Source organism: Saimiri boliviensis, chromosome 6 (genome assembly GCF_048565385.1).
Source record: "Saimiri boliviensis isolate mSaiBol1 chromosome 6, mSaiBol1.pri, whole genome shotgun sequence".
Taxonomy (NCBI): Eukaryota; Metazoa; Chordata; class Mammalia; order Primates; family Cebidae; genus Saimiri; species Saimiri boliviensis.
In genome coordinates, this window is record NC_133454.1 from 48,652,221 (window position 1) to 48,668,934 (window position 16,714).

Below are 16,714 nucleotides of genomic sequence, written 5' to 3' on the forward strand. Positions count from 1 at the left end.
TAAGAGTTATTTATTCTTTTCTCAGAGTTTTTTTTTTCCTTTTGTGAATGTAACTTAAAAATGACTCATCACGTGTTTAAAATTTAAAATTTTCATCAAAGAAAACCATCTGTCATAATGCAATTAAAAAAAGGAACATTATGTGATTTTCTTTGAAGATAAGGGATTGAAAGTGAGTCAGTTAACTGCCCTAGATTACCATTTGAGGTCATTTTGAACTAAATTGGCTTTGGAATCAGAATTTAAATTCCCAGTCAGGCTCAATTAAGATAACTGGTCATGAAGGCAGTTCATTCACCTGCCTTCCTTCTCATAAAAGGAATATTTTTATTATTTGTATTCCTTTATGGCCAAGTTAGGCATAGGCATTATTTTTTAGAACATATACATTTTACACAGTAATCGATTTAGGTGTTTAAGGGTGGTTTTGTATCTAAATAAGAAACCAGAAAAATCATTCACTATTTGGTTTTCTAGAGATATTCACAGTAGACCATTTTGAAGTTGCTGGGAGGTAAATCAATATATTACTGAGTTATAATTTTGCTGCCATGTGCAATATTAAGAGAATAGCTTTCACAAACAAAACCTAGTTAAAATTATTTAGTTATATAATAAATGTATAATTGGACATGTTTTAAGAAAATGTAAATTATAAATATGTGCATTTATTTTAACAATTTATGTATGCATTTATAAAACTTCTTGTTCGTGATGAGTATAAATTTATATACAAAATTATATGCTCTTTTAACTTGCTCAACATAAGAGATTTAAAATGATGAGGTTCGCTGTGAATTTAGACTGCACTTTTATCTTTTGATTTATAGACTAGATCAAATAAGTCAATATTTTTTCAATTATAAAGTTTTAGGAATTGAAAATTATTAAATGTACAAAGGGGGAGAACTTTTAGAATTTAGAACTACAAAGAAGGAAAACAATTTAAACCTACAGATGAATTTGATGGGGTTGGTTGTATGTCTGTGGCTGTCTGGAAAATCCAGGTACTATAGCGCCTTGTACTAGCTGGACACTGGAACTTCACAGGGAAACAAAAATATCTTGAATGACTTGCTGATGTTCTTGAAATGATGCTAATATCTATTCTATAAAACCTGAAAGTATGTAGATGTCATTGTCTGTTTAGAATCACATGTCTTGGGATTTGGGACTGTTGGCAAGAAGATTGGTTTGATTTAGAACATGATAGGTATTGATCTACATATATTTTTGAAATATTTTGGCTGAAATGCAATTTGGTATGGTTAAGTCTTATCCATTTGTAACATTTTATCTTAAAACTATATCCATAGAAGTTTTTAAAAAATAATGTAAAAAATCAAAGTTGCATTTTGATGTTTAATGCATTGATTTAAAAAAATTATATACAGAGCAAAATGTTTGAGTTTTTGATGATATTTTGCTTAAAATATTAAGTGCAAATATCAGGTAATTCTACAATTAAAATTGCATCATGATACTTTGTGCTTGGAGACAGCCCAAAACCAAAAATGATGAGACAAGTGAAATCTTTATTAAGAAAGGTCTAACAGCTGTATCAGATAGGTTTGCTTTTTCTTGGAAAATTTGGTAAAAAAAAAAAAAATCATCCAGGAAATAATGTGATTAGAAATATTTCTTCAGTGTGCATATGTGTTTAATCTGCTCTACAAAGATAACATTTTCTTTGTAGGATTGTTTTATCGAATGCATTTTATTAAATTTTTTTATCAAAACAGTCTTATATTGAATTTAACAATACCTTAGAAAAGTTGCAATCTTTGTAAGTGTACAAGTAAGTTAGATGGATTACTATTAAAATACAATTTCTAGTGTTACAACTCTTTTAGAATTTGTCTAGCAGATTTTCTGGGTTTTGTTGTTGTTGTTGTTGTTGTTGTTGTTGTTGTTGTTGTTGTTTTACCATGAAGGAAATGTCAGTTCTTAGTCTTCATTTGGAATTTATAAAAAATGTTAAAAATCACCAAGTTTTCCAAAAGTTTGTGCCAGACAAATCATTCACTATTTAAAAATAAAGTGCAGTTTCTTAATAAAAAGTATAGCCTGAATATTGTCCCATATAAACGAGTTTTCTGGATTTGGAAAAAAAATTAATACACTGAAATCAATAGTTGACCATAGATTTAAATATGATACAAAAGGTTTAAAAATCTAAATTGTCATTGTTTACAAAATATTGGCAAATTAGAGCTACAGCGCTTGGTGTTATTGTGTAATCTTCTGTTTAAAAATAAACAGTGGAAATAATTGTAGAAACCTCTGGGCTTAGAAAGGCTTGTTGGTGGTTCTTCACATCCTACTAAAAAAGCAGGCTGTCTTTGCATATTAATCACTCTGTGAAAGGAAGCTTGCCTTATTTGCATTGTGCATGCACTAAGAAGTCCAATAGTGCGCCTGAGAAAAAAAAAATGGGGGGATTGTAATTGTTGTTCTCAAAAGGGTTTTTATTCCATTCAAGTGGAAAAGCTGAATGCTGGAGAATTAGTGCAGTGTTTTGTGGAAGAAGAGTCCCTTTTGGCCACTGCATTGCTTGTGGTGCAATCCCAGTGTGTAAGGATCCTGAATGTTGGGGTGAAGAGGAAAGTGACTCATCTTTCTATGATGCAATAGTTTATGTTCTTGTACATCTCTGTAATTTTGTAAGCATTTTCTCCTTGTTACGTATCCAAAAAGAGTAAGAATGAAATTCTGGGAATATTTGCCATATTGGAAATCTCAGGACAATTAAACATGAACCAAAAAATCTGAATCTAAGTAGCTTGGGTTTTGGGAGCGGGATGAGATGGGGACACGCAACACAAAATTAAGCAAATTGTATATAAGTGTTATTGTTTTTGGAAAATGTGTGATTCAGTTAATGCCTGGAAGATACTTGTCCCCCAAATTGATTTTAAATGATATTTTTGAAATTATCTTTGTAATAATGGCATGCCTTTTTCTTTACTGTATTTTAAGACTCAGTGGTTGAATGTAAATATGGAGAATAAACAGAAGAAATGTTCTTAATGTTAGTGAGCCTTTCTTTTAATAAGACTGTCTTAAGATGAGCTTCTTATAATGTTTCTCCTCTATGGTAAAACATTCTTCATGAAAGCTTTTCCTTATCTCCTAGTTCTAGCTAGCAGCAACCACATTAGTCAGTACGGTTTCTAAAACCTCAAAATGTACAATTAATTATTTTGGAGATCTGTTACTTTGGACTGTTTTAATATACTTTACATATTTTTAGCATCTTTGGAAAAATTCTGCACAGAATATGGCATTTACAATTTGAATTTTGCAAAGGGGAAAATATGCCATTGTCTTTGTACATGTATTTTGACAAAATGATTGTGTGTAATTATGGAGAAAAAGCTTATTGTTTTTAATGATTTTGTTAAATACTCGAAAGTAGTTAACTGAGTTAAAAGGTTTCATGCAGGTTTTCCTAAAACCACTTGGCTTAGCTATATTTAACTATCTGTGAAAGTACTTGTTTTTATCTTCTTTAATGTTGTATGGATTTGGCTATTTAAGTTGAATACAGATCCTCTGATGATACCATTTCTATTTTATTTGAATTGCTTTCTGTAATATTCAACTACATGGAAATTGTGTTTAATTTGAGCTTATGTAGAGTGGTCCACAGATTTTGAGTGGAGTGTGTGTTTCAGTTGCTGTTCTGAAGAACAGAAGTAGCCAAGAAGTAGTTGGAAAAAGTAGGACCATAAAAAATTGGACCAATAGAATTTTAAAAGAAAACTATAATTTTTACCATTCAAAAGCCCTTATATAGGTTTCATAATAAATTTTTTTCTAAAGTATGTTACTGATATACTTCTCCAAATGTTTGTTATAGACAAGTCAAAAGACAAAATTATAACAAATTTAGTTATAAATCGAATTGTCTTTTATTTGTGATTCATGAATTGAGGCAGCTTCCATTCAACAAAATAGAACGAGAGCTCCCACTGAGCAATGGCAGAACAGTGGGTTTGGAAAGTGGGAACAAGGAAGCAACCATAGAAAAAAAACTGGTTAACGTCAGTTTACTTCCAGTGACTTTTTTGCAAGTTAAAGCAGAGGAGACTTCTTTATTGCACTGACTCAGGTTGACAGGAATCTCCTGTTTTCAGGAAAAACTGGTCTGTTTTGGGCTCTATCGGCTTCTTTAAAGTTTCAGTTTGATTACATGGCATTTAGCCTGAGTGACTCCATTTTGGTTTGGTCTGGTCTTTTGGGGCCAGATGCAGAAGCTCAGTCTAAAACAATGGCCTCCTATAATTTTTGTTTAACAGATATAATTTTTAGGGTTTATACTTCCTTTAAATTGGAACCTTTTTATAAATATCTGAAATGCATTACACATTTTTAGGATTGTGTAGACTTCGTAAGTATGCAAAACAAAAATAGCTAGTACCAAACACCACATGATCATCTCCAAATTCAGAAAACACATTTGACAAAATGCGATACCCCTTCAGGATGAAAACACTCATTAAACAAGGAATAGAAAGTACTTTCTTGTTCTGATAAAGGACATCTGTGAAAAATCCATAGCTAACATATACAAATGTCCCATAAGCACAAATGGCCAAAAGTCGCTCAACGTCATTAACCATCAGGGGAAATGTAAATCAAGGCCACAGTAAGATACCACTTCACACCCGCTAGGATGGCTAGACTTCAAAAAGACAGATAACAACAGTGTTAATGATGATGTGGAAAAATTGGAACCCTCAAACATTGCTGATGGGAATCAAAGTGCTGCAGCCTCTTTGGAAAACAAGTGTCTGTTCTTAAACAGAGTTACCATGTGAACCATCGGTTCTGCTCTGCCAAGAGAAGTGAAAACATATGCCTGTATAAAAACATGTATGCTAATGTTCATGGAACATTATTAGTTATAGTCAAAAAATGGAAAAATCCTAAATGTCCATCAATTGATGAATGGACCAAAAAATGTGTTATATTTATACAATAAAACATTATTGGCAAATAAAAAGGAATGCAGTTCTGACACATACTACAACATGGCTGAGCCTTGATTCAGCATTTTAGTAATGTGAGATCCTTTATTGTGTTAGCTCTTTGTTTGTAACCATGAAGAGTTATTTATTTTTCAATGGTTTTGGGGGCACAGGTGGATTTTGGTTACAAGGATAAGTTCTTTAGCGGTGATTTCTGATAGCTTGGTGCACCTGTCGCAGGAGGAGTGTACACTGTACCCATTGTGTAGTCTTTTATCCCTATGAAGTTTGATTTTAATGCTAGCACTTGTTAATATTTATCCTTAATTCTGACTAACTTTTAGGTTGTGGGTACTGCATCTTCATGAGAATAGCTAAAATGATTTTATTTGGATATTCCTAAAAGAACTATTGAATGTGAGCATGCTAAGATTACCCCTGGCAAAAAGGAAAATGCCTAGCCCCTGGAAACATCTGCTTCTGTCTGCCTTCTAGGAGAGAGGAAACATTTATGTCTTCCATTTATGTGTTTTGACTGGGGAAAATTTTCACTTCTATTTTGCAGAGCTGTTACTCAGGATAAGAGAGTATAGAGGAGAATCACCCCTTTCACATACCTAATAACTTTACCATATTATTACAGTATTATCTTATGTTGTATGCATTGATTGCCAATCTGTTCCCCTCATCTCCACCATTTTGATAGCTTAAGGCTTATCATTTCATTCTCTGTGCATAGAGAAAAACGAAATGATGTTTCCCAGTATTTTGTAATCTTTCCTTCATGAATTGCAGAAGAAAAGTGTTTGGTTTTTGTCCCATTAATCATAAAGTGGGACACAATACATATGGTTGCATTTTAAAGCAAGGTTAAGATGGATTTAAGATGTATTTCTTGTTGTGTGAAATGTCCTTCTCAGTGGTCTTAAATAAAATATTTATTAGATAATCCTATGGTGATTAATATGAAAATGGTTACATAATTCTTAGATAGCATGTATTGTGTTGGGCTAACACCACATTGCTTTTCTAGAACACTGGTAAAAAATATCTTATGGGACTGCTCTTTCACTAAAAGCAGAAATCTGTATTAGTGGTTTTGAGCTAACTGGAACTGCTGTAAGATTGCTTATGAATTTTTCACTGGGATGCTTTGATGTTTGATGCAACTATTCCTACAATCACTTAGAGGAGCCATGAGTTAACAAGGAGTTAACAAGGAGTTAACCCATAAGAAATTAAGAATCTTTGAAAGTTCATTTTATTTAATTTTTTTTTTTTTTTTTTTTTTTTGAGACGGAGTCTTGCTCTGTTGCCCAAGGCTGGAGTGCAGTGGCACGATCCTGGCTCATTACAACCTCTGCCTTTTGGGTTCAAGCAACTCTCTTGTCTCAGCCTCTGGAGTAGCTGGGACTGCGTTCCTGTCACCATGCTTGGCTAATTTTTTTTTTATTTTTAATAGAGACGGGGTTTTTACCATATTGGTCAGACTGGTCTTGAACTCCTGATGTAAGGTGATCCACTGCCTCGTTCTCCCAGAGTGCTGGGATTACAGACATAAGCCACCACGCCCAGCCTATTTGGCTTCTTTAAAGCAAAATTTGCAGACATCTCACATAAGAATCTGTCTTTAAAAACAAGACATCTTAGATATACAGATGGAGGTTAAAGATCAAAGGTTTTCTGCATTTGAATAAAATTCGTTGTTGACTTTCATTAGGTGGCTCTCATTTTTTTAGGGTTCAATATTTATTCAAGTAAACAAGTTTTGAGGTGCCTGTTCAGACAGACATCTTATTTTATGATAAAGGTGGCAGCAAGCCTGTAATGTGATTCCCCCCTGCCCCTGCCTGCCACCCAAGAAGTTTGTAACTTACCTTGGCAATTGGAATGCATTTCCCTATAAGATGTTATATTTTGTCTGGATTAACCAAAATGCAAATCTTCATATCCTCTACAGTGTCTAGCAAAGGGTCTTACACATAGGTACAAATTGTCAGAGTTGGTTCAGTTTCACTCTGAGCTCCCTGTAGGTAGTTATGCCTTTGACTAAGAGCTAAGATTTAAAAGAAGAATAGATATAACTGAATTCAATTGTAAAAAGAGTGCTAACTGGGAATGTATGCAAAGGTTTGGTGGCAGTGAGTAAACAAGAACTGGGGATGGCCTTGCTCATCAGATGGGGTAGTTGGGAGGTCATTGGAAGCAGTAGATTGTCATCCCATCAATGACTTGATGAGAGCATGTTCTGGAAAGTTGGATTTGTTGCTCTTCTTTTGGAAGTTGGGGGAGATTACAATCTAGAAAACCAGTAATGGGGAGAGAGGTAGTAGAAGGAACTCCTATAGCTGCTGTGTGAGGTGATGGGAGGTGGAACTGGAGTTCTGATTGTGAAATGTAAAGGAAGGCATTAAGGAAGGCAAGAAATACTACAAAGGTAAGACTGATGAACTTAGTGACTGATGTGGATTTGGAAGAGAAAAGAATGGTGATGATTTAGATTTCAGGTGAGACACATGGTCAGAGTAAATGTCATTAGCAACAGAATTGGGGAAGTGGAAATGAGGACTTTTAATTGTTTTAGAAAGGTAATAGTTTGGCTTGGGCAAGGTGACCCTGAGATTAAAGTGGACTATCTAGGAAGGAAAGCCAGGTATACTTCTGGAAATTGAAGTCTACAGTTTTTAGGAGAGATCATATTACAGACATAAAACTGTAATCATTTAAGTAGTAAATGGCTCTTGAAGGATAAGTTCTTTTAGAGAGAGAAGCAAAGAGGACCAGGGACGGAAACTAGCTAAGCACTTACATTTTGAAGATGGACACTTTTTATATGTAATAGTTATTAAAAAGCCGCACCAAGTCATTTAAGCAAGTTACTGTTTTGTATATTTTCAAAAAGAATTAAAACCACAGAGCTGCCATTTTTATATCGTGGTGCTGCTTTGAATTCTTATTCTCTTTTTAATTCTCTCTGGCTCTGTTTTAATGAAGAAGTTTGTTTGCAGTCCATACCAATTTCTTGTTTTTTTTTTTCTTTAATCTTTTAGTGCTTTTGGTAACAATGTAGCTGATAGATGAAAGATTATATAGTTCTCATTGATTTTAAATTTTTAGGCATTAGTGAAAGTATATTCCAGGATACCAGGAGAATTTGTAATAAATCCATGGACAGCCACAGAAAATGATTTTGAGAAATCATGAAAAGAACAAAAATCCTGATTTTGTTTCAAATGGAAAGGGGGTGAATTCTTCCCTGAGGAAGATGGGGGAACTTGATGCCCATCCTAGACAAGTTTTTTTTTTTTTTTTTTTTTTTTTTTTTTTTTTTTTGAGATGGAGTTTCACTCTTGTTACCCAGGCTGGAGTGCAATGGCGCGATCTCGGCTCACTGCAACCTCCGCCTCCTGGGTTCAGGCAATTCTCCTGCCTCAGCCTCCTGAGTAGCTGGGATTACAGGCACACGCCACCATGCCTAGCTAATTTTTTGTATTTTTAGTAGAGACAGGGTTTCACCATGTTGACCAGGATGGTCTCGATATCTTGACCTCGTGATCCACCTGCCTCGGCCTCCCAAAGTGCTGGGATTACAGGCTTGAGCCACCGCACCCGGCCTCCTAGACAAGTTTTAAGAATGAACAATTAAGCAGATGACATGGGATCCCAGAGAAGAAAGCCAGGATCTGTGTGGGTTCACTAAGGACAGGTTGTATCAGAACTCACTTCTGTCTTTGTCAGGATTTCCAGACTGAAAATGGAAATTATATTGCTTTATCATGATAGCCAAATGGAGAAATACAAGTGTCGTGCCAGTAATTGGTCAAATGACCATCCTCTTCATCAACTTGGAATGTGTTGGCTGCAGGATTTCCTTATTTATTTACTTATTTAAGGTGTAAAGTGTGTTTACACCTTTAAACAGTGTTTACACCTTAAATTTAATATTTAAGGTGTAAACTCTGTTTTGATATACATGTACATAACAAGTGATTACTACAGTCAAGCAAAGTAACATATTCGTTGTCTCGCATAGTCACCTTTATGTATGTATGCATTTTTATATTTATAGTGAATAGAGTCATAAAATCTGTCTTAGGGAATTTCCATTATATAATACAATATTATTACCTGGTCATCATGTGGTGCTTTAGGTCTGTAGACTTATTCATCTTCTGTAGTTTCAACTTTGTACCCTTTGACCTACATCTTCCTATTAGCTCATCTCCTGACCCCTGCACTGATAATCACTATGCTACTCTGTTTCTATGTATGTAATTTTGTTTGTTTTAGAATCCACATATAAATGAGACTGTGCCGTATTTTCCTCCTGTGTCTGGCTTATTTTACTTAATATAATGTCCTCTTGGTTTATCTATATTGCTTTCATGTCCCTCTGTTTAAAGGCTGAATAATATTCCATTACACACACACACACACACACACACACACACACACACATGCACACACACACACACCACAGTTTTAAAATTCTTCAACTGTCAATAGTTACTTAAGTTTTTTCTATAACTTGGCTATTGTGAATAATGCTTCAGTGAGCATAAGAGTGCAAATATTTTGGTGATCATTTCCTTTGGGTATATATCCACAAGAGGGATTGCTGGGTCATATTAGTTCTATTTTTAATTTCTCTAGGAACCTCCATACTACTTTCTACTGTTGCTGCAGAGTCTTACATGCCCACCAACAATGTACAATGGCTACCATTTCTCTGCATGGTTACCAACACTTGTTATCTCTTGTTTTTTTGACAAAAGCAATCCTAACAGGTGTGAGATGCTTTCTTATTGTGGTTTTGATTCTTATTTTTCTAATGATTAGTGTTGTTGAGCACCTTTTTGTATACAGTATCTGTTAGTCAATTTTATGTCTTTTTAGAAAAAAATGTCTGTTCAGATCCTTTGCCCATTTTTAAATTGGTTTATTCATTTTCTTTGGCTGTTCAGTTTATGTGTCCCTTATGTATATTGAATATGAATGCCTTATCTGATAAATGGTTTGAAAATATTTTCTCCCAACCCATAGACTTCCTTTTCTATTTTTAATTGTTTCCTTTGCTGTGCAGAAGCTTTTTAATTTGATGTGCTCCCACTTGTTTATTTTTGCTTTTGTCACCTGTGGTTTTGGTATCCTGTTTTTTAAAAAAAATCATTGCCAAGACCAGTGTCAAGGAGCTTTCCCCCATACTTTCTTCTAAGAGTTTTATAGCTTCAGGTCTTTAATTCATTTTGAGTTGATTTTTGTGTATGGTGTAAGATAAGTATCCAATTTCATTTTTTTCTATGTGGATATTTACTGAAGAGATTGTCTTTTCCCCATTATGTCTTCTTGGTGCCCTTGTTGAAAATTAGGGCATACAATGCCACATAATGCATGTAATGCCACATATCCTTGGGTTTATTTCTGGGTTTTCTGTACTATTCCATTGGTCTATGTATTTTGTCATCTTTTCTTTTTTTTTTTTTATTTTGCCAGTACCATACTGTTTTGATTATTATCACTTTGAAGAAAATTTTGAAATCAGCTAGGTGATGCCTTCAACTTTGTTGTTATTGCTTAGGATTACATTGGCTATTCAGGATCTTTTTTGCTCTACATGAATTTTAAGATTTTCATACTATTCTGTGGAAAATGTTATTGTAGTTTTGACAGTGATTGCATTGAATCTGTAGTTGACTTTTGGTAGTATGGACATTTTAACAGTATTAATTATTCCAGTCCATGAACATGGGATGCCTGTCCATTTATTTGTGTTTTCTTCAATTTCTTTCCTCAATATTGTATAGTTTTCTGTTTACAGATTTTTTTTACCTTTTTAGTTAAGTTTATTCCTAAGTGTTTTATATTTTTGGTGCGATTCTAAATGAGATTGTTTTTAGATTTCTTTTTCAGATAGTCTGTTGTTAGTGTATAGAAATATTACTGATTTTTGTATGTTGATTTTGTATACTGCAATTTCACTGACTGTGCTCATTAGTTCTAACAGCCTTTTGGGGGAATCGTTAGTGGTTTTATATATATATATATATATATATATATATATATATATATATATGATTATGTTATGTGCAATAGTAACAATTTAATTTCTCCCTTGCAGATTTGGATGTCTTTATTTCATTTTTTCTTATTTAATTGCTCTGGTTAGGACTTTCAGTGCTATTTTAAACAGAAGTGGTAAGAATAGGCATCTATATCTTGTTCCTGATCTTAGAGGAAAAGCTTTCAGCTTTTCATGGTTAAGTGTGGTGTTAGCTGTGGGCTAACATATATGGCCTTTATTGGGTTAAGATACAGTTCTTCTATCCCTAATTTGTTGAGGGTTTTTATTCACAAAAGAATGTTGCATTTTGTCAAATGCTTTTTCTGAACTTATTGAGATGAACTTATGGTTTTGGTCTTTCAGTCTTTTAATGTAGTATATCACATTTATTGATTTGCATCTGTTGAACTATGCTTTTTTTTTCCCCCAGCGATACATCCCCTTAATTATGGTGAGTTATCCTTTTAAGGTACTGTTGAGTTAGGTTTGCTAGTATTTTGCTGAGGATTTTTGTATGTATATTCATTAGGAATATTGACCTGTAATTTTCTTTTCTTGTAGTGTCCTTGTTTGGTTTTGACATCAGGGTAATGCTGACTTAGTAAAATGAGTTTGGAAGTATTCCCTCCTCTTTAATTTTTTGGGAGCATTTGAGAAGGATTTGTTTTTATGTTTATTTTTAAATGTTTGGTAGAATTCCCCACTGAAGCCATTGGGTACTGGGCTTTTCTTTGATGGGAGATCTTTACTTATTGATTTAATATGTTTACATGTTACTTGTCTGTTCACATTTTCTGTTTCTTCATAATTTATTATTAATAGGTTATATGTTCCTAGGAATTTACTTCTAGGTCATCCAGTTTGTTGGCATATAATCTTCATTGTAGTATCTTAGGATCCTTTTTACTTTCATGGTATTTGGTATAATGTCTCCTCTTTTATTTCTGACTTTATTTATTTCATTCTCTCTTTTTAAAGTTAGCCTAGCAAAACTTTTGTCAATTTTTATCTTTCAAAAAAACTAACTTAGTTTGTTGGTGTTTAATGTTTTTCTAGTATACATTTTATTTTATTTATTTTTGCTGTCCTCTTTGTTATAGCTTTTTTTTTGGACTCACTTTGCACTTAATTTTTTCTTAATCTTTTAGTTCATTGAGGCATAACATTAGGTTGTTTACTTGAAACCATTCTTCTTTTCCAATGTAGGCATTTATTCTAAATTTTCCATTTAGAACTGTTTTTGCTGCATCCTATAAGTTTTGGTAAGTTGTGTTTTCCTTTTTGTTTGTCTCAAGATATTTTTCAATTTCCCTTTTGATTTTCCTTTGACCCACTGGTTGTTCAAAAGCATGTTGGTTAATTTCCATATTTTTGTGAATTTTTCAAAATTCCTCCATTTTTGTTTTCTGGTTTTATGTCATCATGGTTAGAAAAGATACATGATATGATTTCAGTCTCCATAAATGTATTAAAACTTGCTTCATGGCCTAACATATGTTCTGTCCTGGAGAATATTCCATGTGTGCTTGAGAACACTGCATATTCTCTTGCTGTTGAATGGAATGTTCTATGTATGTGTGTGAGATCCATTTGGTCTGATGTGTAGTTCAACTCCACTTTTTCCTTCATGATTTTCTCTCTTTAACAATCTAGCCACTGTTGAATGTGGGATATTGAAGTCTCTTATCAATATTGTATTGCTTTCTGTATTTCCCTTGAGATCTGTCAACATTTGCTTTATATATTTAGGTGTTCTGATGGTGGGTGCATGTATATTTAGAGTTGTTATATTCTCTGAATATTTGACTCTTATCATTATGTGATGACATTTTTTGGTCTCTTTTTACAGTTTTTGACTTAAAATCTATTTTGTCTGATGTTAATATAGCTACCTCTCCTTTTTCTGGTTTTCATTTGCATGAGACTTTTGTCTACCCCTTCACTTTTACTCTGTGTGTCCTTAAAGCTTCTGAAGTGAGTCTCTTGTAGGTAGCATATAGGTGAGTCTTCTATTTTAAATTTATTCAACCACTTTGTATCTTTTGATTGGAAAATCTAATGTATTTGCATTCAAGGTAATTATTAATAGGTAAGGAATTACTTCTACTGCATTTTATTTGTTTTGTGAAAGCTTTGCTGCTTTCTACTTATCTTACTCTCTTCCTTTGTGATTTGATATTTTTTCTAGTGGCATATGTCTTGATTTTTTTCTCTTAATCTTTTGCATATTTACTGTAGGTTTTTGCTTTGTAGTTACCATGAGACTTACAGAGAACATGTTATAATTATTATAGTTAATTTTAAGCTGTTAAACTTAACTTTGATTGCACACTAAACCTCTACACTTTTACGCCCCACCTCCCAGCCTTAGTTTATGTTTTTGTGTTACTATTTACATTTCTTTATCTTTTGTATCCTTTAACAAATTATTATAGCTATGGTTATTTTTGATAGTTTTGCCATTTAATCTTTATGTTACAGATATCAGTGATTTACACACCACCATTATAATATTAGAATATTCTGATTTTGACTATTTACCATTACCATTGAGTTTTTACTTTTATATATATTTATTTTGTTAATTTGCTTTTTTTGTTTCAATTTAACACCTTTTAGCATTTTTTGTAGGGCAAGTCTGGTGGTTTTGAGCTGTGTTAGTTTTTATTTGTCTGGGAATGTCTTTATTTGTTATTCATTTCTGTAATATAGCTTTGCTGAGGATAGTATTCTTGGTTGACAGTTTAGTTTTGTTTTAAATCCAGCACTTTGAGTATATTAACCCATTCCCTTTTGGTTTTAATGTTTCTGCTGAGAAGTCCACTGATACCTTTACGGCAGTTTTCCTGTATGGGATGGGTTCTTACCTTTTGCTGCTTTCAAGATTTTCTTTGTCTTTGACTTTCAATAGTATTTTTGTTTTGTTTTGTTTTTTTGAGATGGATTCTTACTCTGTTGACTAGGCTGAAGTGCAGTGGCACAATCTCAGCTCACTGCAACCTCTGCCTCCTGGGTTCAAGTGATTCTCGTGCTTCAGCCACCTGAATAGCTGGGATTACAGGTGTGCACCACCACACCTGGCTAATTTTTATATTTTTATTAAAGACAGGATTTCCCCGTGTTAGCCAGGTTGGTCTCAAACTTCTGGCCTCAAGTGATTGCCCACTTTGGCTTCCCAAAGTATTGGGATTACAGGTGTGTATCACCACACCTGGCTGGACGTTTGACAATTTGATTATAATGTGCCTCTTCTTTGTGTAGTTCTTTGGATTGATCTTGTTTGGGATCCTTTGACCTTCATTAATCTAGATGTCTGTATCTCTTATGATATTTTTTGAGTTTTTAGATGATGTTTCTTTAAGTTTTCTGGTCCCTTCTTGCCCTGTTTGCCTTCTGGAATTTCCATAACTTGTATATTTGTTTATGAGATTTGTGGAGTTTACAAATGATATTTCTTTAAATAGGCTTTCTGGTTCCTTCCCTCTGTTTGCCTTCTGGAATTTTCATAACTTGTACATTTGTATGCTTGATGGTGTCCCTTAGGCCCCTTATGCTTTCTCCACTTTTTTCACTATTTTTTTTCTTTTCCTTTGATTGGCTAATTTCTGATGACTTATCTATATTTGAGTTTGCACATTCTGTCTTCTGCATTATTGTGTCTGTTGTTGAAGCACTCCTGAATTTTTCGGGTTTGTTGTCATATTCTTCAACTCCAGGATATCTGCTTCATTCTTTTTTATTTTATGGTTTTTATTTATTTATTACAGTTCTTATTTTGTTCATGCATTGTCTTCCTAATCTCATTTAGTTGTTTAATTGTATTATTTTGGATCTCACTGAGCTTCATTAATATGATTATTTTGAATTCTCTTTCAAGCAGTTATGAGATCTCCATGTCTTTGGAGTTGATTGTTGGAGTTTTCTTAGTTTCCTTTGGTGGTGTCATAATTGCCTGATTCTTTGTTATCTCTGTAGTCTTGTGTTGGTGACTGCATTTGAAGGAGCAAGTATATCTTCCAGTCTTTTTTTGGTGAAGTTTTTAAACTTATGTGTTATATATTAGACAAAATTATTTTAAGCCAGTAAATTTTTATTCAAGGAATATCACATGTGATTCCTTCTACTATTCATCAAGGTTACCTTAATTCCTCTAAAGCTGGAGTCAAAATTCATCTTCAAGGTAACCCTTTTAAAAAGAACTGAGGCTTAATCCACAATTGTCCTGTCAGCCCTGTCACAATTATTTTATTTTGCCTTCTCTTTTTCTAATTTTAATGGGGTTGGAGCTGGGTCATGTGGCTGCTGCTTATTCTGCACCGGGGCCTCTGGGTGGCCAGCTTGTTACCATGTGGTTTAGTGGGCATTGATCCTGCTGTTTGGTGTCTGGGTAGACTGGACTGTCTCCAGGACTTTGATCCACAAGGCTAGTTCTGGGATTAAGGTCTGCTTTAGAGTATGTAGAAGCATGTTTGGTTACTAGGTTCATAGACAGTTGTGTTTTTCTCTGTTTTCCTGGGATACCTTCCCACTGGGTCCCTGGGCAAGCATTACTTTCCTGGCCTATGGTTGAAGAAGGCTGAAACTGAGTTACAGTGTTGCTTTAGGGCCCACAGCTGGGACTAAGGTCAGTAGTTCTACTCAAAAGACTCAGGAAAGCATGTCTCTATTTTGTCTCAGTGCTGCTGGCATGATTTATCTCTGCCCACCATTGGGAAGGACTGTAGCCATTCTCAGAGCTATTTCAGGGTTTTTTGTGGGACTGAAGTTAGCAACCCTGCTCCAGGGACTTAGACAGATATATGCCTCCCTGGGACCCTAGTAGATCAGCTGGATTGATTTCTGACCACTGCTGAGAAGTACTGAAGCCAAGTCTTATGGCCATTTCTGATCCACAGGTAGGACTGAGGTCAGTAGGTTTATCATCCATGGTACAAACGGATGTGATTTCTTCTGGGTCCCAGAGTGAATGGTTCTGATAGAAGACAATGATCAAACAAAGCTGTAGCTGAGTCCACAGGAATATGGAAGCCATTTTTGGGTCTGGAGCTAGGGCTATGGTAGGAGAGTCTGTTACCTGGGTACAGTGCTATCCTCTCAAAAGATTCTCCTAGGCCTTGTGCTCCACTGGAGTTTCACAATCTCTGACTTGATTCCTCAAGCTTCCATAAAGGCATTTTTGCCTGTAGAGGGCTTTGAAATTATTGTTGCTTTGAGGAGATATATGCAGGGACCTCCTGTTCCACCATCTTGCTGGTGTTCTCTTGTGTTTTCTTATCCAACCTTTACATTAGTATTTGAAGTAGAATACTATTATAGGTGGCATGAATTGGAACTGAGAATTAATATAATGGGTAATAATATCAGGATTCAGTATCTCAGTAAGTTGGATTAATGAACTAAACATGATGAATTTTAATAGGAATAAAAGCAAAACTCACACTTAGGTCCTCAGTCTGTTACTCCAGGACACATCAAATGATCAAGTGAATAAACAAACTAGAACTTAGTGGCAGCACTTTGAAAAGGGCTCAGTAACCTCACTCAAGTCCAACAATGTGATATGGTCGATAGGCTATTATAGTTCATCAGACTTTCACGAGAAGTAGATGTTAATGGCTATGAACTGGTTACATTCACCAAGTGATTTTTTGCTGTTAAATTTTCACTAGTACATGGCCTG

The 16,714-nt window shown here is 34.3% G+C and overlaps 1 protein-coding gene and 1 pseudogene across 19 annotated transcripts in view; both read left to right on the plus strand.

The window, feature by feature from the left end:
• NCAM1 (neural cell adhesion molecule 1) overlaps positions 1–16,714 on the plus strand; it is a 341,199-nt gene that overhangs the window by 43,946 nt on the left and 280,539 nt on the right. The gene's annotated exons all lie outside the window — the stretch shown is intronic.
• On the plus strand, positions 1,834–1,869 carry LOC120364798 (U7 small nuclear RNA; annotated as a pseudogene).